Source organism: Rhinopithecus roxellana, chromosome 2 (assembly GCF_007565055.1).
Source record: "Rhinopithecus roxellana isolate Shanxi Qingling chromosome 2, ASM756505v1, whole genome shotgun sequence".
In the NCBI taxonomy this organism is placed as follows: Eukaryota; Metazoa; Chordata; class Mammalia; order Primates; family Cercopithecidae; genus Rhinopithecus; species Rhinopithecus roxellana.
In genome coordinates, this window is record NC_044550.1 from 96,467,883 (window position 1) to 96,493,739 (window position 25,857).

Below are 25,857 nucleotides of genomic sequence, written 5' to 3' on the forward strand. Positions count from 1 at the left end.
CACAGTAGTTGCAAAATAAACATCAGTCTCTCACCTTGAATATATCACTTTTTGCAACATGTCTTCTAAATTTTGTCCTCAAAGGTGGCTTTATCAGGCCTAGTTTGGTTACTTAAGAAACAAAACAAAAGCAACAAGCGAAAAGAACCTCTAAAATTCCTATATTCATAGACAATTTTACTTTTTTACTCAATATGAAAACCTTTTAGCTATTATTTTAATTAATGTGGATAAGATCTTTCTCCTTCTTCTCTCTCTCTTTCTGTTTCATATTTTACATTCTATAATTTTCCCCTATGTCTGAGAAACAATGTATATCTGCATATACTTATATTTATTTAGATGTAAGCATCAGGTTAAAATTTATAATTTAAAATCCAGCAAAAAACAGTCATACAATTTTCTACTTGTTTTAAATACTTCAAAACATTTAGTTTTTAAAAAATATTACACATAAATTTACTCATAATCCTGTTTTACTTTAATATAAATTTTGTTTCTAGACATAATTTTGACTGCTGTCTGCATTTATATGAAAATATTAATATTTATTATATTCCTAAATAATTGTTCATGTATTTTGAAACCAGGAAGAATATTTTAGGCCATCTACATATCAATTTATGAGTTATGAAACAGAGCACTCCCTCAGAGAGGTGAAGCATTTTGCTCATCAGCTAGTTGGAGGCGCTGTTGGCCTAAATCATAAATTATCACAATGAAAAAGAAAAACTTTTGGTTTTGTTTGCCTCTACTAAGAAAAACTTTCCAGAATTCTTATTACATATAAAAAAGTTCTTCATCAGTGCTCTACATTTCAAAGTACGTGTGCATATATATAATTATTATATATGTATATATTAAATAATCATACCAGATGTTAGCCAATAAAAATAACAAAATCATTCTGGAAAATTCAAACAGCAAAACAATAAGCAAAACAGAAACAAAATATAATATATCATATTGGATAAAATAATGTTTGTTACTGTAAATTTAGTGTGGTGTTAAAGTTCTTGTTCTCCTAGCAAAAGTGCTTGGGTTCAAAATCCTACCAACAGTTATGACATGATCAATACCTGTAACCTCTCTGGACTCAGTTTTTATTATGTGTAAATCGGAGGTATCAATAACATATACCTCATACAGTTATTATGGAATCACTTAGTTTATACATGCAAAGCATTTAGAATATGACTTAGGAAGTAAGAAAGTAGGAAGCATTAGCTATTATTCTACTAACACTACTCCGTTATTATTGACAGTGGTCATAACACCTGTCATTTTTGTGTTTATAACTGGCTGTCTACATTGTGCATTGTGCACACTTCACACACATATTTAATACTCACAAAATTTTTAAAGTGGGATCTCTAGTTTAGGAATAAATAAACTCAGTTGCAAAGTTATTCAAATACATATCCAAAATAAAATAATTATACTCCTAACTACCAGCCATACTCTTCATTAGTGTCCTGTATTTGAAGGGCAACTCAAGGTGAATGGAAAAAGTAGGTGTTAATAGGGAGAGAGGCTGGAGAAAAAAATATTCAGAAAAATAGTGAGAAAAAGGAGGAAAATGAACAGAAGAATAAGTAATAATGAGATTGTGAGTTAAGATAGGGCATGATATTGTGTTAGAGAATGCCAGTTCGGGGCCATTAAAAAGCAACCTGCCCTATGGAGTCCTCATGTGCCATATTTTAAGGACATAAAGAATAGTAAAATGTATTAATCTTTAAAATTCTAAAAATATGAAGAAAAAGTATTGATAGTTATAGTCCCATTTCATCTGAAAAAGTCAGTTCAATGGAGAAGATTCTTCCTTAACTTCCCTGTAATGCTAAATAAAGGACAGTAGAAGAGATTTTAGTTTTATGTAAAGAGATATCTACCTATAACCATATAGGTTTTTAAAAGACAGCTTAACTCCTTTTATTTGTTTATATTCAATTCTTGATTGTTAAAATCTGATCATTTAAATATTATTGACATAATTTAAATATTAAATATATCATATTACTTTGAAATCATTTTAATTGTTGAAATTAAGATGTTTATAGTATTTGCTGACTTCGAAGTATATCTTGCTTACCAGCCCAATGGATATTTTGATCATAAATCCAACAAAGTTTGGAACTGATGTCTATACTGTCTCCTTAACAATGTTTATATCAGCTTAGTAATTTATAGTCTTTCAGACCAATTTATAAATATTAATACTAAAATCAGTAAGAATATTATTCTTTGGAAAGCTGACCAGTGCGATCAAAGCTAACTATATTCAAAACACTTATTTTTAGTTTTAATAGAAATAAGAAATTACATACCCAGTTATTTTGTTTACTTCTTCTTCTCATGAATGATTTTCTCAAAGGTCATATTTTCTCTCATTTCTTATTTGAAGACTTAATTCTTAAGATAGATCAGCTTCTTAAATGATCATCTTTATTCAACATAAAAATCAAAACCCAGTGAGTTCTGACACTTTGTGGTTAACTCCCTGAACACTAGAAATACAGTTCCTAATATAGAAAATAAATAATAGCCTTTTATATCAGTGTTTTTGCCAGACCATTGAGCCTTATTGTAAAACAGACAAACTATAAAATTCAGTGGCTTGCATAATTATACCTCAAGATACAATGAACAAAATTGAATATCTTTAAATGCTCTTGTTCAAATAAATAGTTCAGTATTGTGGAAGATGTAGGTAGTAATTGTGCTGAATGCAGTGAATTTTAAATTTAGTCATCCTAAAAGATTATATTTAAATATGCAATGTACAAGAATAAATTCCTTAGTACCAAAAGATAATAGGCAAACATCTTTAGAAAAGTTTAAAGAAAATACTGTTGATTATACTTCAGGTAGAAATGTTCTTTATTCAACCTATATTTTTTGACTGCCTGATGTACTTAAATAAAGGTGTGTGGAAATTATATGGCCCTTTCCAGGGGTAACTGTTTTATATTAGATACTGTAAAATAATGATGTTTTACAGCATAAGCTGAAAAAGTGAAAACTACTCTTTCAGGAAATTTGCTTTTGATCCAAAATACATTGTTCTTGGTAAATTTTAAGAAAATTTTCCTACATGTAATCTACTTAACTTAGTGAATCATCATCAGCAGATATGTCATTCCGTTTTTTGGAAAGAAGTAAAATGGGCATTCAGACCTTGTTATTAGCATGTCACATGGCCATGGCCATGAATAAGCCACTTGGGACGGGTGTCCTGCATGCTTTTCTAGATCTCTTTCTGCTTTAACATCCTGAGTCTACAGTTTGCACGTCCGATGTAAAATATTGTACATAACATTTCAATATGTTTGATCCTATTATAATCTACTTAAGGGAATTAACTACCAGATAATTTATCAAGTGATAGAATTCTTTTTACAAAGTTAAGAATATTTGTTCGAAATCTATCACTGATTTTTACTTAAAGTAAAACTATGTAGAGTTTTTTTTTTTTTTTTTTTTTTTTTTTTTTGAGATGGAGTCTCACACTTTCACCTGTGCTGGAGTACAGCAGCATGATCTTGGCTTACTGCAACCTCTGCCTCCCACGTTCAAGCGATTCTCCTGCCTCAACCTCCCAAGTAGCTTGGATTACAGGCTCCCGCCACTACACCCAGCTAATTTTTTGTATTTTTGGTAGAGATGGGGTCTCACCATGTTGGCCAGGCTGGTCTCAAACTCCTGCGTGATCTGCCCGCTTTGGCCTCCCAAATTTCTGGGATTACAGGCATTAGACACAGTGCCCAGCCGAGTTTTTTTTGGCTGAAAATTATGTCATAGAATCTTTATATGGGTGTCTAGATGCTATTTTTGCAGACAAAAATTTAATTAAAATTTATCTCTGGAACACCAATTGAGTAACAAGATAATTTCTTAGTTTTTCACAGCTTGTCTTCATCACTAAAAATTTTCAAGCAATGTTGAATATGATACCCAACCTTTGAAATATGGGAAGAATTCTGATATCCATTCCTCATCTGAGAATGGATGAAAATACAGATGCTGCTTGACTTAGGATGGGGTTACATCCTCATAAACCCTTGAAGTACATGTTTTTCCAAATGTGTATCTCTTTCTTACCATCATAAATGCAAAAATTGTAAGTGAACCCTTGTAAGTCAGGGTCTATCTATATTGCTTTCTCTTGGAAGTTTAGAAGCATGTTTTAAGCATTACACAACAGATTACAAACTGTATTAGTCCATTCTCATGCTGCTGTGAAGAAATACCCAAGACTGGGTTTATTAGTCTGGTTTTATGCTGCTCATAACGAGATCCCAAGACTGGGAAGAAGAAGAAGTTTAACTAAACGTACACTTCCACATGGCTGGGGAAGTGTCAGAATCATAGCAGGAAGTGAAAGGCACTTATTATAAGGTGGCAGCAAGATAAAATGAGGAAGAAGCAGAAATGGAAACCTCTGATAAACCCATCAGGTTTCATGAGATTTATTAACTATCATGAGGATACCACAGGGAAGGATGGCCCCTATGATTCAATCACCACCCCAGAGGTCTCTCCCACAACACAAGGGAATTCTGGGAGATACAGTACATTGAGATTTGAATGGAGACACAGTCAAGCCATATCATTCTGCCCCTGCCTCCCTCAAATCTCATGTCTTCACATTTCAAAACAAATCATACCTTCCCAACAGTTCCCCAAAGTCTTAACTCATTTCAGCATCAACCCCAAAGTCCACAGTCCATTGTCTCGACTGTGAAGAAGTAAGACCCTATTACCTATGAGCCTGTAAAATCAAAAGCAAGCTAGTTAGTTCCTAGATACAATGCGGTTACAAGCATTGGGAAAGTACAGCTGTTCCAAATGGGAGAAATTGGCCAAAATAAGGTGGTTACAGGGCCCATGAAAGTCCAAAATCCAATGGGGAAGTCAAATTTTAAAACTTTAAAATAATCTCCTTTGACTCCAGGTCTCACAACCAGATAATGCTGATGCAAGAGGTGGGTTCCTATGGTCTGGCAGCTCTGCTTCTGGCTTTGCAAGGTGCAGCCTCCCTCCTGACTGTTTTCATGGTCTGGCATTGAGTAACTACAGCTTTTCCAGGTGCTCAGTACAAACTGACAGTGGAGCTACTATTCTGGGGTTTGGAGGCTGGTGGCCCTCTTCTCACAACTTCATTAGGCAGTGCCCCAGTAGAGACTCTGTGTGGGGTTCTCTGACCCCACATTTCCCTTCTGCACTGCCCTAGTAGAGGTTCATGAGGGCCCCACCCCTGCAGCAAACTTTTGCCTGGGCATCCAGGCATTGCCATACATTTTCTGAAATCTAGGAGGAGGTTCCCAAACCTCAGTTCTTGACTTCTGTGCACCTGGAGGCTCAATATCATGTGGAAACTGTCAAGGCTTGTGGCTTCCACCCTCTGAAGCCACAACCCAAGTTGTACATTGGCCCCTTTCAGCCATGGCTGGAGTGGCTGGGATACAGGGCACCAAATCTTTAGCCAGCACACAGCATGGGGACCCTGGACCCAGCCCACAAAACCACTTTTTCCTCCTGGTCCTCTGGGCCAGTGATGGGAGGGGCTGCCACAAGGGTCTCTGACATAGTCTGGAGACATTTCTCCATCTTGGGGATTAATATTAGGCTCCTTGCTACTCATGCACATTTCTGCAGCCACCTTGAATTTCTCCCAGAAAATGGGATTTTCTTTCCTACTGCATCATTAGGATGCAAATTTTCTGAACTTTTATGCTCTGTTTCCTTTTTAAAATGGAATGCTTTTAACAGTACCCATGTCACCTCTTGAATGCTTTTCTGCTTAGAAATTTCTTCTGCCAGACACCCTAAATCATCTCTCTCAAGTTCAAATTTCCACAGATCTCTAGAGTAGGGACCAAATGCTGCCAATCTCTTTGCTAAAACATAGGAAGTCACCTTTGCTCCAGTTCCCAACAAGTTTCTCATCTCCATCTGAGACCACCTCAGCCTAGACCTTATTGTTCATATCAGTATTGGCATTTTTGTCAAAGCCTTTCAATAAGCCTCTAGGAAGTTCCAAATTTTCCCACATTTTCCTGTCTTCTTCTGAGCCCTCCAAACTGTTCCAATCTCTGCCTGTTACTCAGTTCCAATGTCGCTTCCACATTTTCAGGTATCTTCAGCAACACCACACTCCTGGTACCAATTTATTCTATTAGTACATTTTCACAATGTTGATAAAGACATACCTGAGACTGGGAAGAGAAAGAGGTTTAATTGGACTTACAGTTCTTCATGGCTGTGGAGGTCTCAGAATCATGCAAGAGACGAGGGGCATTTCTTACTTTGTGGCAACAAGAGAAAATGAGGAAGAAGTAAAAGCAGAAACCCCTGATAAACTCATCTGATCTCATGAGACTTATTCACTATTATGAGAATACCACTGGGAAGACTTGCCCCCATGATTTAATTACCTCCTCTTGGGTTCCTCCCACACTGGGAGATACAATTCAAGTTAAGATTTGAATGGAGGCACAGCCAAACCATATCACTGGGGAACTTATAAAGAAAAGCATGGGATAAACTGCCCCCATGATCCAATTACTTCCACCTGGTTCCACCAATGACACATGTGGATTCTGGGAACTACAACTCTAAATGAGATTTGAGTAGAGACACAGTCAAACCATATAATTACACCAGTGGCCCCTACCACATCTCATGTCCTCATGTTTGAAAACATAATCATGCCTTTCCAACAGTCCCCCAAAGTCTTAGCACATTCCAACATTAACCCAAAAGTTCAAGTCCAAAGTCTCATCTGAGAAAAGGCAATCCCTTCTGCCCATGAACCCGTAAAACCAAAAGCAAGTTAGTTACTTCCTAGACACGAAGGGGCTATAGGCATTGGGTATATTTACTATTCCAAATGGGAAAAATTGGCCAAATCAGGGGGGCTTCAGGCCCAATGCAAGTCCAAACTCCAATAGGGTAGTCATTAAACCTTAAAGTTCCAAAATAATCTCCTTGGCTCCATGTCTCACATTCAGGTCTTACTGATGCAAGAACTGGGCTCCCACAGCCTTGGGCAGCTCCGCCCCTGTGGTTTTGCAGGATACAGTCCCACTCTTGACTGCTTTCATGAGCTAGCATTGAGCAGATCCTGTTTTTCCAGGTGCACAGTGTAAGGTGTTGGTGGATATAACATTTTGGAGTCTGAAGGACAGTGGCCCTCTTCTCACAGTTCCACTAGGAAGTGCTGGAGTGAGGACTCTGTGTGGGGGCTCTGACCCCACATTTCCCTTCTGCACTTCCGTAGCAGAGGTTCACCATGAGAACTCCAAACCTGCAGCAAACTTCTGCCTTGACATCTAGGCATTTCCGTAGATCCTCTGAGATCTAGGGGGAGGTTTCCAAACCTCAGTTCTTGACTTCTGTGCACCAGCAGGCCTAACACCACATGTAAGGCACCAAGGCTTGGGGCTTGCACCTTCCGAAGCAATGGCTTGCACTGTACATTGGCTCCTTTTAGCCATAGCTGGGACCTAGTGTATCAAGTCCTGAGTCTGCACAAGGCAGCAAGGCCCTGGGCCTAGCCCACCTAACAATTTTTTCGTCCTAGGCCTCTGGGCCTGTGATGCAAGGGGCTGCCGTGAAGACCTTTGACATGTCCTGGAGACATTTTCCACATTGTCTTGGAGATTAATATTTGGCTATTCATTACTTATGCAAATTTCTGCAGCTGGCTTGAATTTCTCCTCAGAAAATGGGTTTTTCTTTTCCACTGCATCATCAGGCTGTAAATTTTCTAGACTTCTATGCTTTGCTTCCCTTTTAAATGTAAGCTCCAATTCCAGACCATATCTTTGTGAATATATAAAACTGAATGCTTTTAAGAGTACCCACGTCACATTTTGAATGCTTTACTGCTTAGAAATTTCTTCCGCCAGATCCCTTAAATTATTTTTCTTAAGTTCAAAGTTTCACAGATCTCTAGGGCAGGGTCAAAATGCCACCAGTTTCTTTGCTAAAACATAGCAAGAGTCACCTTTGCTCTAGTTCCCAACAAGTTCCTCATCTCCATCTGAGACCACCTCAGCCTGGACTTCATTGTCCCTATCACTATCAGCATTGTAGTCAAAGCCATCCAACAAGTCTCTAGGAAGTTCCAAACTTTCTCACCTCTTTCTGTCTTCTTTTGCACCCTCCAAAGTGTTCCAACCTTTGCCTGTTACCAAGTTCCAAATTTGTGTTCACATTTTCAGGTATCGTTACTGCAGGGCTCCACTACACCTGGTACCAACTTACTGTATTCATCTGTTCTCATGCTGCTATGAAGAAATGCCTGAGACTGGGTAATTTATAAAGAAAAGAGGTTTAATTGACTCACAGTCCACATGTCTGGGGAGGCCTCAGGAAACTTACCATAATGAGAGGGCACCTCTTCACAGGGTGGCAGTAGAGAGAATGAGTGCAAGCAGGGAAAATGGCAGATGCTTATAAAAGCCATCTGATCTCGTGAGGCTCACTCACTGTCATGAGAACAGCATGGGAGAAACCACGTCCAAGATCCAATTACCTCCACCTGGTCCCTCCCTTTACACATGAGGATTATGGAAACTACAATTCAAAATGAGGTTTGGGTGGGGACACAGCCCAGCTATATCACCAACATTACTATGAGTTAGGCATTGTACCAGGTGTTTGTTATAGTTGCTCACATATTAATTCATTTAATACTAACAATACTTATCTAAGAAATGCACTATTTTTATTTCAATTTTAAAGATAAGGAAACTGAGACACATCAATATTTAAATTATACATGGGTTAGGAACTAGAAAGTGGCAGAACTAAAATTATAATCCAGACAATTCACTCTAGAACCCACCCTTCTAACCATTAATTTCCCTCTCAGTTTGTAAGTTCTAAACATACATGACTCCAAACAGTTTTTCACAAACAATCACGTGGTACATGTGTTCCACAAAACCCATTACTGAAAAAAAGTCCCAATTTTAAATCACTGTATATTTAACTTTACTTGGACATCTTTTTAAAACTGTATGTTGGAGTAAAACTACTATTAAAAATTGATCTTCTGTTAAAATATAGAGGGCTTCATGCTTTTCTTAATAGTTCCTTTTTTATTTTTAAATATTTGGTCTGCAGTTAAGTTTTAATTGTCAGTTTATATTGGGCTCTATTCATTTTGTTAGTGAATACCAAAGCAGGTTAATAAGAATTCTATATCGTGAAAAACTTTCAAACTGGCCCTCAAATTTATTATAACTATTTTCCTGACAGTGCATCAGTCAGTTGATCTTAGAAAGAACTCTTTAAAATGAAATCAAGCTGCTTATGCACAATTCAGAGTCTTATCTTTTTACATTTTCCCTGAGGAAACTGAGATAGCTTAGATTTATGCATGTCTTATTTGGTTATATTTGTGAAGTATTTGATAGTGTTTCTGAAGATCTACAATCGCTTTTGTAGTGCAGTCAGGTGGTCTATTTTCTTCACTTTAGAAATGGTTGTGATTTATGCAACTGATATAAAACTGCTTTCAAGTTAACATACAGAAAAGAGTATATAAAGCTAATAGCCAGAACAATCTGCCAAAAGCCATTGCTTTTTCAGGATAGTTGGAACCTGTCAAGTTGAGGAAGCAATGAATATATAAGTTTTGCACAATTCAACTTTAGATGTCTCCTGAGACCAGGACTAACATTGTTAACAGTGAACTTTGGTAGATAATAAGGTTTATAGATAAGGCTCATTAGAATTAGTATGCACTTAGAAATACATTTAAATTATATATGCCTACCTTCAATCTACATGAACATTAGTTGCATTACTAATGAATTGCAAGAAAAAAATTAAAAAATAAAAGAAGTCATGTCACTCGTATCTTCTATGCCAAAGTTTTAGGTACTTAATATGATCGTTCTTTTGAATGTTTGCAACAAAGTTCCTCTATTAAAAATATTTTATTTTCTTCATTTTTCTCTATACCTTCTCTTCATGATAAGGTATGTGCATTTGAACAATTGTTGTTACCTAATTAGGAAGTTAATATTTCATCCTATTTGCCATTTAATCTAATTAAAAATAGCTAATTGTAGATCTTTGAATGTTTATGTTTTCTTAAAACATGATATGTATCCTAATGTTATGTTTTATTTTTTCACTCACTTATTTATTCCTTATATCTATGTATTCATAACAATTTCCTCAACTATTTTAAGCATTTTATTTTATATTATTTTTGAAATTGCTTTCTTATAACTTAATTTACTGAATGTTCTCTATTTCTCCTATACAGTAAGCAGGTCTCATTGCCTGGCAAAGAATCTCCAACAAAATCTCTTCACAGATTCTATTCCTTCATCACAGTCTAACCTCTATACGTTCTTGATCTAGTTGGGTAGTCATTTGCATAGTAAATTATACACTTAAGAATCTTTCTCTGTTAATTTTACATCTACTATAATTGTACTTAAAACGTCTATTTTAATAGCCCGTTATATGTGTTTATAATGTTTTACATGTATGGGATCTTATATTTAATACCCACCTTTCTCTTTCACTGAAGCCTGAAATAGAAATGTAAGTTATTGAAGTATCTCTCAAGAGCGAATTTCCATTTCTTTCTCCCCATTACCATTTCCACCCCTGCTCCTGGATGAGAAAGAAGCCTGTTTTGAGTCACATGCTTTATAGAGCTTACCTATATACATTGCTTAATCCATGCAGTAATTCTTGAAGTCTGAAATATTTCCCAGTTATACAAAGCAACATGTCCTTGTTTTCTTCAGTAGGAGTGTTTCAGTAGGAGTCTAACAATATTTTCGGATTGACTCTGTTTACCCAAAAATTACTCCCACCTCTTAAGAACAATTTAAATTTGAAACAACTCATATGTCCTGCAAATAAATAATGTGTGTGTTTGTGTGCATATATATATATATGTATATTTCCTCCATCTCTCTAACATTTTGTAAATATATTATTATATTTATATTTAATATATTCTATATATATGTACGTCATTACCCTTATCTATTTGTTACCAAAAAATGAGAGGGACATTAATGCTAGATTTCTGAAGAGTATATTTGTATGAAAATATAAAATACTATAAACATAAATATAAAATATTAAGTGTAATTTTTGCTATTTTATTACAATTTCAAATATTTTGAAAAAATCTAAATAATAAATACGCTTTATTAAAACATTCATTTAATTAGTATTTTGCCTTTATATTTTCACAGATAATTTGGACTTTAGAGGAAAACTTTCTTTTTAAACATCTGAAGATAATTTACATTTTTTATTTTTATGTTAAACATTTATTTATTATTATTATTATATTTCAGGTTGTATCTAGTATTACTGGAGTACAGTTGCACGATTTCAGCTCACTGCAACCTCTGTCTCGTGGGTTCAAGTGATTTTCTGGCCTTATCCTCCCAAGTTGCTGGGATTACAGGTACCCACAACTACGCCTGGCTAATTTTTGCATTTTTAGTAGAGATGAGGTTTCACCATCATGGCCAGGCAGATCTCGAACTCCTGACCTTAAGTGATCCTCCCACCTATGCCTCCCAAAGTGCCGGGATTACAGGCGTGAGCTACCACTCCCGGCCACTAGGTATTCTTAATAGGAGGCTTTCTGCACTACCATGGTCTACCATTTGCTTGCATCAGAAATCACAATATAATATCTGCCAGTGGCACGAAGTACCATTTAGTGAGAGCTATAAGTAAACCATCTTAAAATTTGAAGGATATATTTTAGAATAACTCTAAGGGTACGCTATTTGTCTCAGTTCTTTTCTACCTGCTGAACCTCTTATGGGAAGTTAGTTTAATACCTATTATACCCATTTGATAAAATAATGTTTTCGATTAATTTTGATTTTAGGCTGACTCTTACTTTGGTAATTACAAGAAGGAGTAAGAAAATCTATATTTCTCTTCCTATTGTATATTTTATTTGAAGTTATTGTCAAATAATTTAATTATTATTATCCAGAACTGAGTTCTGGGTTTTGTTTTTGTTTTTGTTTTTGTATATATGCCAGTTTTTCATATAGTCTTCCATATTCTTCATAATTTTGGTCTGCATTTTGTTAATCATTTTCAGATTTGAATAAAATCTTAGCTCATTAACTTCAAAAACCCCCACTTCCCGTCTCTGTATGGAATAAGGACAATAAAATGTAAAACTCTCCAGTCTTTTTCCTCAAAAAATTCTAAAAATAAACTTCAGTTGTATTAAAATAAACATTTATTCATTTAGTATTTTTTCTTTATATTTACAGATTATTACAGATTGAAGAGGAGAATTGTAGATAGATTATTTTCCATCATTTTATTCTTTGTTTTCCTCTTGATGTAGAATCATAATTGCTAAACTTCTTCAAGGTAAAATATTTTAACCTTATAAAATGCATTCTACTTTGCTATTTTTGGTAAATATGTGCAGACTGAAAGAATGCCAAAGAGAAACAAACTGTATTTTTTAATAGAAAATGACATTTTGACCAAGGGACAGTAAACTTTGGTAGGGTAAAATAAAATAAAATAAAAATAAAATTTTTAAAAATCTTAGATATACTCTAAGAACATATATATCTGCATATATAAAAATACAGACATATATATGTTCTTAGAATAGAAGGCATCGTTTTGAATATGACATTTATTGGTCAGTAGCTTGCAAAATATTTGACAAATGTTTACTATTAATTTGGGGACTTTGGCCTATTTTTCGCCCTGCTTTGCCTCTCTAGAAATAATGAACATATTGATCGAGTAGCACTTACCCACCTGAGGTTATGTATTAAGATGTTCCTGGCCGGGCGCGGTGGCTCACGCCTGTAATCCCAGCACTTTGGGAGGCCGAGGCGGGCGGATCACAAGGTCAGGAAATCGAGACCACGGTGAAATCCCGTCTCTACTAAAAATATAAAAAATTAGCCGGGCGCGGTGGCGGGCGTCTGTAGTCCCAGCTACTAGGGAGGCTGAGGCAGGAGAATGGCGTGAACCCAGGAGGCGGAGCTTGCAGTGAGCCGAGATCGCGCCACTGCACTCCAGCCTGGTGGACAGAGTGAGACTCCGTCTCAAAAAAAAAAAAAAAAAAAAAAGATGTTCCTGTAACATGAATACATAAATACTGAGATTTAGCACATTGTGAAACAAATTTCACATTTTAAATACTATATATATAACGATATGTATATATATACCAATATATATATACACCAATATATGTGTGTGTGTATATATATACATATATATATATATATATATATATATATATATATATATATATATCGGTATGTATACCAGTCCTTTGACACGGACTCGAGAAAACTTTTCCTTTCAAGATTATAATGTTGGGGGTAAATCTTCATAGTTCTACATATATGTGGCTATAGCTTATAGCTCAGCCTGAAAATTCTCTTCAAGCTAATATTTTTACATGAATTAAAAAACTTTTCCAACGACATACCAAAAGATTTTGATCTTGAATGTACTCCTTATCTATAAATTTATATAACTCCTTCGAGGAAATTATTTCCTATTGCTGTATTGGCTGAGATATGATATTCTTGTTTGTGAACAAATATAATTCACTGACTCCTGGACAACTATTCTTTATCAGTACTAACAGTTGAACTGAAAACTGTAACTCTGGAGGTAATGGTTTTCTACAGCTTCACACCTTCTTAAGTTGAAAGGATTCTCCAGGAGAAACATTCTTATATGAAAGATTTTAACTGACTTTAAAGTTTTACGTACGATTTTTGAAGTACAGACAGGAGAGAGGCAAATATTCCCTGTATAAAGTGCTGCAGATCTCTGATTTCATGAGGGTTCAAGATATAAAATTCAGACAAGAAAACTTTTCAAGGATCCCTTTCTCATCCATCCTAGAATCTCCTTGGGGATGTGACATTGCTCCAAGTAAATTCTTTAGATAAATAGAACAGAAAAATATTTAAGGACACATGTTGAGTTCTTCCTTCTGTAGGCTTAGCTAGAAGTGATACTCTAGTAATTTTCAACCAGTGCAGACTTTAGATTGGAAAGATTAAAATGGCATTAAATGACTAAGATTTTTCTTTTAAGTTGACCAGATATAATATACCTATGTAACAGTAGTGGGTTTTTTATCTTTCCGACAAACCACTAAAAATGCAATAGAAAAATATCAAACTCAAACAGAGGATGAAACTTATTAAATAATGAGGAATAAATATAAGATGTGCTCAAGGTCTTTATTAGGAAAGTATAAAACTTTAATTAAATATTTTTTAAATCTGAATAAAAGAAAAACGCAAAACTGGAAGACAACAATAAATCTAACATTGATTCACGTTTTCCTCACTTAACAAACTTATTTAATTAAAAATCAGTCATAAAATGGAAAATTTTTAAATGAAATTTTTTTTTTCCTCCGTAGTCACGGAGAATTCTTTGTTTTGTTCCAGAGACAGCCTCAACCTCTATTTTTCTCTCTTCCTTCAGTATTTTAATTACTGAAACTTTTTAGTATGTTCTAACATCTAATAAAGTGAGTACTCATCCACTGATTTTTTTGAAAGAAATATTTGTTTTTGTCAAATAAAATTGACTTCATTGTTTTGACAATAAAATGCATATTAATTTTAGGGTTTACTATGAATTTATAAATTAGCTTATGGAGGATTGGCATTTTTATGGTGTTACAATTTTGAAAACATGGAGTCTCGGTTTTTCACAAAAAATAATAAGTTCTTTGTGAATTTCAAAAATATTTTCAGTGTAGTGGGTTTGTACACGTTATATAATCTGCTATATTCTATATATTTGATTTTTTTACTATTAAATTTGATCAATCTTTCCCCAATTTCATGAGTATTACAGTGAATTCTAAAAAATAAATTTTTAGTGTTTTTCTAGAATTATTTGCTCTATGTAATTTGTTAGAATTTCTTTATAGAATCATAAAGGCATTGAACTTTGTGGGAAATTATAATTTTATAGCTTTTTCCATTTCCCCAAATTGAACTTTTTTGTCTTCTCTTATCTAGTTTTCTTAAATTATATTTTTCTATAAAATTTTATATTTATCCATCTTTTCAAGTGCATGTGCATGAAAGCACATTAAACAGTTTTTAATGATTGTTTTAATGTTGACATTTCTATGCTTAATTTCATCTGTTTCTGTTGATTATGGTGGTAGTTGCATGACCCTGCACTTGTCATATCTCATCAAATTGTGCTTTTAAAATTAGTGACTTTCATGTATTTCAGTTAGATCCAACTATAGTTGATAAATTGCCATTATTGGTATTTCATAATTTGTCAGCTTGATGCAGTAACTTTGACTTCCTTCTTTTACAAATGTGGCCACAAGCATTCTAAATTTCTTCTTTGTCTTCCAATTTTTAAATCTATTTCAGTATTAACATTGCATGAAAAAAATTTATTTTGTTTTATTTATGTAATCCTCACTTTTATGTATTAAATAAAACACATTTTTCTTAGTGTGAGTTGGACGGTTAAATATGTTCAATGCTCACTCTGATTGCTTTTGTAGTAAGTTATTCAGTCACTACTTGGTTGTCCAAAATGAAATCTCCAGTAGTTTTTCCAATAAGTACCCACAGGAAAAGCAATTCATGAGATTTTCCAACTTCAAAACTATGTGTAATTGGTCTTTATACTTGAGAGTTTGGCTAGGCAGCAAATCCTTGACTTATGTATTTTTTCTCCTTGTGTTTGTTAAGTGCCCTTCATTGCCTAATGGTGATAAATGTGGCTCTGAGAAAATTGAAGTTGGGTTAGCTTTTCCTCCTAATAATTAACTGATCAATTTTCTTCACTGTCTGTTTATCTTTTTATCTTTTGGGACCAGCAATATTAGTGTTGAATGTTCTGGGTAACTTTTTCCTGGATTTTCTTCAATGTGAAGTTACATGTCTACTTCATTTTAGAAGGCTCTCTTAAATTATAATTTTAAAATGATTGCTCTACTCCATTATTATTTATTTTCCATGGGAAATTAGCTAGGTGCATGTTGGATCTATTCTATCTAACTTCAATATTCTTATTTTGTCTTTAACTTATGTTAATTCTTTTCTCATAACTTTTTCAATTGTTATATTGTTTTATATATATCTTCTGATGATTTCCCCTAATTCTATTCTTTCATTTAATATTTCTAATATCACCTTGTATTTGAGATGGTTTTATATGATCTTTCTTTTCCTTTCTGTGTCTTTGCTCAAATCTCATTTCATACCCTCTGCTCTCTCATCATCTTTTTTGAATAGTCATCCGTTCTAATGTTCAGTGTTCTTTCATGGAAGTTTTCTCAATAAGTTTTGGGTTAAAAAATAAATTAGAAAATATTTATTAATTATTCCAATTACTTCATAGCGAATCACCTCAGATATACCTTTTCCAATTGTTAGGATCCTATCTATTTGATAAAGTACATAGTATCTTAAATATAAAGCTTTTACATAACTTGGTAAAACTGTTAAATCATGGATTCTGTAATTTAGCAGCACTTACTTAGATTCAACCATAATACTTGTACTTTGGTGACCTCAGCTCTAAGGGCATATTAATAAAAGACTACTGTAACATGATGAGAAACTTCCATCATCTACTTTCAAACTAGAATATAGGCACTTTGCTCTTTTTAAAATTTTGCTTTGATTTATACAATGCTATAAATGTAATAAACATGACACATAGTTCAAGATTTCTGATCATTTAAAAAATCTCCGTTTTTAAGTGGATACATGGCTGACTCAAAGCAAACAGAAATAAACCTTTGCTCATACTTCGTGTTTACAAATTAATATCACATTCTACCCTGATACTCTATTGTGACATAGTTAATTAAATTATTAATTTCTCTGAAGATTTATTGCCTGAAGTCTGTTCTGGCACAAATATGTGTTATAGCTAAAGTTCGTCTTTTTTTTTTCCAAGAAAGAGAAATTGACTCAGAACAATGTACAAGAGAAAACATATGCATATGCGTATGTAGATATATATGTACATATTATATACACATAATGTGTATGCTTGTGTATATGTAAGGAAATACAAAAATTACTTAATGAGAACATAAAAACAAATAATTCCTACAGATTTATGCTCAAGGAAAGACTCTTTAGGACACCAATGTTAAGATAAATTAACCTCAACCTTTTTATCTTGTTGTTTCGTTTTTCAAGATACAAATTTCTGGAAGTGAGTGCCAAATTGAATTATTTCTGAATGGGTATTCACTCTTTGGCTAGGGAGGAGAATGCCATCCTTTATAGTGGAATACTCATCATCTGATTAGATGAAAAGTGTTTCTCCAAAACATAATTATAATGCTGTTATAAGAAGACAGCATAAATTCCAGGCAGACAAAATCAGCAAACATCTATTGCCTCAGTGTCCTCTTTGACTGTCAATGAAAATAAAATAAAAAATAATTTTTTTTTGTTTCTAACAATCATTCTTATTCAACAAAAATTTATTTGATCTTCACAATATAGCCATGAGTACAGTAATTCTCAATGGCTTCACATTAGAATCAACTTAGAAGCTTAAAAAAGTTTCTATTTGAATGGTCTAAAATTGGGAGTAAGGTTTTCTTTTAAAGTAAAGGATAATGATTCTTTTTTTAAACTGCTATTCCTGGTAACTATAATATGCATTAGAGATGAGACCAGCCAGCTCTGCCGTTATGAGCCAAGATTCTGGATGGAGTCAGACTGCATGAATTCAAATCCCAGCTAAATGTCTCATTTGCCTGGTGACATTGGGCAAGTTATTTAAACTCACTTGTTAATTGGACTTCTTGCAAAGATTACATGAAATAATATATTTAAATGCACATAGTAGAATGCCTAGCACATTATAAGCACTCAGTTACTGTTAGTTATTATGACTGGTGCTCAGTTTGGCTTCCGTCTTTCGAGACGTTTATCCTCCTCATACATCTTGCACTGCTGAATATTCTCTTATAAGTTCAACTGCACTAGGTAGAAGAACTTTTCTGCAAGTGTGCTCCTGGAGCTGGCGGGTATAGGGCTTTGTCACATGTATCAGTTCACAACAGGTGGTTTTCTCAATGAGAGCGGAGACCACTAAGATGTTGAGAGGGGTGAACCTTTCATCCAAATTGCTCTACCAGTACCATCGTGATGGTAACTTAAAGTTTTGGATACATTTGTAAAATGGTTTCTGGATTTAAACAGGTATGTATCTTTTCTATATTGATTTAGTCATTTCAGTATGAAATTTAGGAAGGGGTTAAACATACATATTTTGGCAAATATTGATTCTCTTCTGTATTTGTCCATTTTGTGCTGCTATAACAGAAAGTCACAGATAATTGGGTGACATATAATGGATGAAAATGTATTGGTTGACACTTCTGGAGGCTGGGAAGTCTAGCATAAAGGTACAAGCGTCTGGTGAGGACCTTCTTCCAATGTCATTACATGGCATAGGGTGAGATGATGAGAGAATGGGGGAGTCTAAACTCACCTTTTTCTTATGGCATTACACCCATAAGGGCAGAGTCCTCAGTCTGATCACCTCTTTAAAAGTCCTACCTCTTAATACTGTTACAAGGGCAGTTAAATTTCAACACAAGTTTTAAAGGAGACATTCAAACCATAGCATTTTGTCCCTGACACTTCAAAACTCATCTTCCTATATATGAAATACATTGATTCTATCCTAATAGCTGCATAAGTTTTAACTTGTTCCAGCATCAACTCAGGTGTCCAAGTTCAAAGTTTCATCTAAATCAGACAAGGATGAGACTCAAGGAGCAATTCATCCTGAGACAAATTCCCCTCTAGCTGTGAGACTGTGAAATCAAGCGTATTAGTTACCTATTTCCAAAATGCAATGATGGGACAGACACAGAATAAATATTCCCAATCTAAAAGGGAGAATTACACACAAAAAAGGACAAATAGGTTCTAAGTAAGTCCAAAACCCAATAGTGTAAACAACATTAAATCTTTAGCCTGTAGATTTCCTGTCCTGCCTTCTGGGCTCTTTTGGGTGGGGGTTGGGCTCCCAAGGCCTTAGGCAATACTGCCTCTAGGCTTTGCTAGGTTCAGCCCATGCAGTAGCTCTAATAGGTTGACCATAGCTCTCCCAGGCTGGTGTTGAAGTTTAGTGTTTCTATAATTCTGGGTCTCAGGTGTGGTGCAACCCCTAACCCCCACCCCTGTGGGCTTTCTATGGCAGCTCCACCTTCGTTTCTGGTCTCCATAGCATCCTTTGAAATTTAGGTGTAATCATCTACTACTCCCCAGCTCATGAACTCTGTGTGCCCACAGAATTGAAACCATGTGGACACTGGTGAGGTTCATCACCTGTACCTGCCAGAGCAACAGGTGGAGCCACCCTGGGATGGCTGGAGCCATGGCTGGGATGGCTGAGGAACGCTGTTAAGCATTACTTGAGGTAGTATAGGGCAGTGAATGCTAAGCTTCCATGGACATGCTAAACTTTTCCTTTGAAATATTTCTGCTCTCAATATACTAGCATTCCAGGCTTATGATGGGAGGGCCAGCTTTGAAGATTTCTGAAATATCTCTGGGATCATTTCTCCATTGTTTTGATGAATAGCACCTGGCTTTCTTCTATTCAAACTAATCTTATCACAGGCTGCTTGGTCATACCCTTGGTTTTCTCTCCTAAGCAAGCCTTTTCATTCTTTACATAGCCAGGCTGGAAATTTTCTGTATCTTTATATTCTATTTTACTTTTAATTATAAATTCCATCTTTAAATCATTTCTCTCTTCTCACATTTTACTGGATGGAATTAAAAGGAGTCACACAGCACCCTGAAAGCTTTGCTGCTTGCAGATTTCTTTCATCAGATATCCTAGTTCACTGCTCTTCAATTCTGTCTTCCATAAAGCTTTTGGGCAGGAACACAAGCCAGCCAATTTCCTCGACACTTTGTAACAGGGTGACCCTTTATCTAGTTTCCAATAAGATATTCCTTGTTTCTAAGACTTCATCAGAATGTTCTTCAATGTTCATATTTCTATCAACATTTTGATATTAACCAGTAATGTAATCTCTAAGAAGTTTGAGACCTTTCCTGCACCTCTCCTCTTTTGAGCCCTGAACAGAATTACCCTACATGCTTCATTCATAGAAATATAGGTTTGTTTGTTTTCTCCAGTGTCTACTCACTACCCAGTTTCACAGCCACTCCTGCATTTTCAGGTATTTGTTATACCACACTCCACTTCTCTGGTATCAATTCCTGTCTGAATACATTTTATGCTGTTGTAACAGAATACCACAGATGGAGTAATTTATAATAAACAGAAATTTATTGGCTCACAGTTCTGGAGGCTGACGCCATCCAAAAGACCACCAGGATGGCTCAGTTGTAAAAAGGCAAGCTTTATTGGTGAAATTAGTTTGCAAATGGGGAAGAAACAGTCTTCAATATGTGCCAAAGGTGCTCTCTCTTTGATGAGGTGAAGAGCAGCTTGGTTTTGTGCATCACAGGGGCTGTATCACACAATAGACTCATACATATTCAATAGGCTTGAGGCAAAAGCTGCACATATTTTTGAGGGCAGCATTTCACACACACACACACACACACACACACACACACACACACACACACACACATATATATATATATGCTACACCCATTGAGTATTTGTTCAGCCACCCTCATAAATATATATATATAATATAGAAATAATATATAAATTTATATATAATATATAAATATATATTTGTGTTTATTTATGTATTTATGTTTATTTATGTTTATGTATTATGTTTATTTATGTATATATTATATATTATTTATGTATATACATATTTATGTTTATATATACACACACACACATATATATAAACCTACATCCCATGTTCACTTTAGGGTGGAGTTTCAGCAATAAAATGGGGTAGAATTTGACTCTTTACATCAAAAAAGTGAACTGCAAAACATGAAGACAGTTTGTGTACAGCCTCTATAAGCTGGCTGAAACTGGCTTAGGTCTGCAGTAGCTTATCAGAAAAGAATGTTTTTAGGCCAGTCCACTGTCTGATCAGAGCTGTCTGCTCTAGGCTATAAATCAGTTAGAAAAGGCTTGATAGTCTCTATTTTTGGGGAGTTTAGCCATTGGAGTTTAGGGAGCTACCATGCTGGATGCCTTGAATCTTCAACTAATAGATAACTTTGTTTCCATAACCTTAGTGTCCATCTGACCTGATGAAGGGGCATGCATTTTGGTCTCACAGATTGCACTGGTAGGTCCAATATCTAGATGTTGGCATCTGGTCAGGGCCTTCTTGCAGTGTCATTACATGCCTGGCAAACACAAAAGGGTGACAGAGCAGGAGCAGGTGAACTAACCCTTTTGTGATGGCTTTAATACCACACTGGGAGGGCACAGCCCGCATGGCCTAATCACCTCTTAAACGTCCTAGTTCTTAATACTGCTACAATGACAATTACATTTCAACATGAGCTGGAATTTGGAGGGGACATTCAAATCATAGCACCTTCTTAATTCACATTTTATCTAGTTCAAAAAGTTAATGCAAATGTCAAAACTATAATTACTTTTTTCAAGAATTGTATATTCATGAATTTCGACAATAGTGATGGTGACAGCGATCCATATGGAGCAGCAACTGTGAGGCCACTGGCTGCAGTGGGGGAGGTACAACTGGGGCTGTGTACTCTGTGGAACCAGTGGGAGCTAGGAACAGGTGAGAGCCCCACCTCCTACTGAGTTGGAGGGGTAGGGGCCTGTGCTCCCTGTGCTCCCTGGCACAGCCACAGCCACCCCAGCATCCCTGAGCTCCTGGGGGCCCAGGAAGCCCCCTGCCCCTGCAGGCTTGAAAGTGCCTGCTCTTACTCCCTGACTCTCCCTGCTCCTGGCACCTACTTCAGGGCAGAGCAAAGTTGTGATTGTCACAACGTGGAAGGGTGTGTGTGCACTCAGGGTGGCGCTGACATGCCAGCCCCCTGCTACCTTGGCTGCCTCTGGACTTCGGGCACCAACAAGCATAGCAGAGGGGCTGGGGATGCTGAGGGTGGCTTGGTATGGGTCTGCGGGGGCTTCCTGGTGCAGACAGCCTGGATGCCATGGATCGCATGCTAAAGGCAGACAGGTTCCCAGGTAGGAAGGGGTGGGTCCCTGGTAAAACCCCACCTTCAATCCAGGGATGGCCTGAAGGCTGGGGGCCAGGTTATCAGTTCCAGGCAAAGTCTGCAGCCCAGAGTAAGAATTTCATTGATTACCATTAGGCCAATTGAATGATACTTTTTCCAGTCTTGCTCATGGCCACTCACGGACCAGTCAACATACACTTCCTCAATTCTGAGCATATAAAACCCCCAGACTCAGCCAGACTCACACACATGTTGGGATGACCTGCCTGAGGAAAGGAGCTACCCACTATGAGTCTTCTCTCCACTGAGAGTTGGACACTCATTGGGACATCCTGCCTGTGGAAAGGAGCTACTGACTTTGGGTCTTCTGAGAGCTGTTCTGTAGCTCAATGACTTTCCTCTCCACCTTGCTCACTCTCCAGTTGTCCGTGTACCTCATTCTTCTCAGACATGGGACAAGAACTTGGGACCTGCTGAATGGAGGGACTGAAAGAACTGTAACACAAATGGCTGAAACATGCTCCTCCCCTGCTTACCATGTTGCTAGTAAGGAGAAGGAGAGAAAAGGTGTGGCCCTTCAGGGAGCCCAGACCTAGGGGTTCCCCAAGCCAGGACTATGACATCCTCTTTGGAGCTCTGCAGTTCCTAGTGTCTCCAAGCTGCCAGGTGCCACTGTGCTCCCCTTGTCTGGATGTGGGTACCCACAGTGGAAGCTGCTTGCAGTACATCTAATTCAGCTGTATCTTCGCACAGAGCCAGCCAGCATGGGTGCTGGTGCCTGGGACCCCCCAACCCACCACAGCAGCTGGTATGCCTGGCTGTGTGCAGTGGCCTGACCCTGCGCTTGCTTGCTCACACACCCCTTGCCTCCCGGTGCCTGGCATGCCTTTCGCAGGCATGGGATCTGGGCCAGTGGTGCAAGCCAAGCTCAGCCAGCTTGGGTCTAGTGGGTAGAACAAGGCTAGAGGTGGTGAGCAAAGCTTAAGCATGGGTAGCATCAACCACAGAGGTTTCCTGCTGGTGAAGTGTCACTCTAAGAATCCTCTGTCAATACTAAACTATTTTTTAATCCAAGATTTTTTTTAGTGATATAAACTCAGTTAGTGACTAGGAAATATATGAAAGTATCACAAGTCTTGAATGATAATAAGCTTAATTATGTGATGTATAATTTTATCTCTGAGGTTATACAATATATAATTACTTCAGTAATAAGATTTTTTACTTGAATAAAAGGGAGAAAATGATTGCTGAACACTTTTAAATAATTTGATGGTATCTTGTATGGTGTCAATGATATTCTTTATTCTAACTTTTAGATACTGAGCTTATGATTGTACCTAGAGAGTAAAGAACCAAACAATGGGTAATAGAATCCTTTGTTGTGTTTGTTTTCTCAAGAAGACAGGTAAAGTAACTTAGCATGAAATATAACTCTAATAATAAAATTTGACATAATAACAGCTTCATAGATTATTTTCACCAAGAATAAAGTCATAACAATTCTAAACTAGATTAACATTTTATACTCAGTATGATATTGAAATAAATATTTTGCAACCAAGTAGTGACCTAGAGATTAAGCAATGTCAACATTAGAAAATGCTTTCCAGCTGGGCACGGTGGCTCATGCTTGTAATCCCTGTACTTTGGGAGGGCACAGTGGGCAGATCACTTGAGTCCAGGAGTTTGAGACCAGCCTGGCCAACACAGTGAAACAGCATCTCTACTAAAAATATAAAAATTAGCCAGGCATGGTGGGGGGTGCCTATAATCCTAGCTGCTTAGGAAACTGGGACGTGAGAATTGCTTAAATTCAGGAGGCAGAGGCTGCAGTGAGCTAAGATTGTGCCACTGCACTTCAGCCTAGCCTAGGTGACAGAGAGATACTCCATCTCAAAAAACTATATATACTTTTTGTATTTGATCATGTTAATGTACTATTAATATTATTTAAAAATAAAAAGGAAACATTTATTAGGTATAGAACAGAGCTATTAAGTATTTATCCCCAAGACATTATCTTAGAATATTAATGATATTCTTCTTCCTTTTCCCCGTACACCTCAGTATCTTATGATTACTTCTTCTCAGGTTGGGATCAGTGCCAATAAGAAATTCCTTTAACTCACTTGCTGATAGCCACTAGGTTTCTTTAGTCTTACAGGTACTCTTGGACAGTGTTCATGGAATCCTGCCTTCACTGTTCCCTACTCTTTCCTCAGCCTCATCAATAAAAAATACTGAGTATACACAATTCAGCTCTCAAATAAGTATGCACATTTAAAAATAAATATAAAATAACTGGTCAAAGAGGTAGAACCACAAGCCGCCCTGTCTCAGGGAGCATGTATACCAAAATGACAGTTTTTGTATGAAGCATCTGATACTCTGGGGGGAATAGGAGACAGTCAAAGGGTTGGACATGCCAATTTGAGAAGCCATGGCTTTAAGTGCTCTTGTACTGTTTCTAGAATAATAAAAGTTCTAAATTACACCCAACACATACATGTATTACCACATGTTTTATTTATTTATTTATTTTTTAGTTGGGTTTTTGCTCTGTCACCCAAGCTGGAGTACAGTGGTGTGATCTTCTCTGACTGCAATCTCTGCCTCCCAGCTTCAGGCAATTCTTCTGACTCAGCCTCCCGAGTAGCTTGGATTACTGCCACCTGCCACTATGCCCAGCGAATTTTTTGTATTTTTAGTAGAGACAGGGTTTCACTATGTTGGCCAGGCTGGTCTTGAACTCCTAATCTTGTTATTCGGCCTCCCGAAGTGCTGGGATTGTAGGTGTGAGCCACTGCACCTGGCCTGTATGTTTTCTAACTTCCTGTTTCTTTGGAAAGTTGAATTACTTCAGCAAGTAAATTTGATTTTTAAAATTCTTGCATTTGTCTTTCTTTGCTATATGGTTTATGTAAAGAAGTCTTCAACCAAAACGTGTGTGTTTTAAGCAATGAGATCTTTTATTTAAACGTGTATTTTTGGAATGTCTTGCTTTTCATATATCATCCAATTATTGGAAAGCATCTTTGTACTAGCTCCAATGTTTATGACTACATATTATCTTGAAGAAAAAAATGAGATAATATATCCCTCTTCAAGAAAGACATAATTTGAAATGTTTGACATTTTTATTTTGTTTTGACTACCTTCCTGAATTTTATGAAGCAAAAACATGGAATACAAAACATTACTTTTGTTTCTTTTTTTTTTTTTTTTAAGATGGAGTCTCTGTCGCCTAGGCTGGAGTGCAGTGGTGTGATCTCAGTTCACTGCAAGCTCCGCCTTCTGGGTTCACACCATTCTTCTGCCGCAGCCTCCTGTGTAGCTGGGACTACAGGTGCCTGCCACCACGCCTGGCTAATTTTTTGTATTTTTTTTTAGTAGAGACAGGGTTTCACCATGTTAGCCAGGATGGTCTCGATCTCCTGACCTCATGATCTGTCCACATCGGCTTCCCAACGTGCTGGGATTACAGGAGGGAGCCACTGCACTCAGACTAAAATATTACTTTTCAATGAAAAAACTTATATACAGAGTTACACTAAGAATCAGATTTTTTTTTTTAATTTCAAAAAGATTATCTACTTTTATACTAAATTTAGTTTCTCTAAGGCTTTTTCCTTCTGAATGAGAGTGCTTAAATATATTATTAACTTTACATAGAACTTTACTATTTAAAGACAGTGTT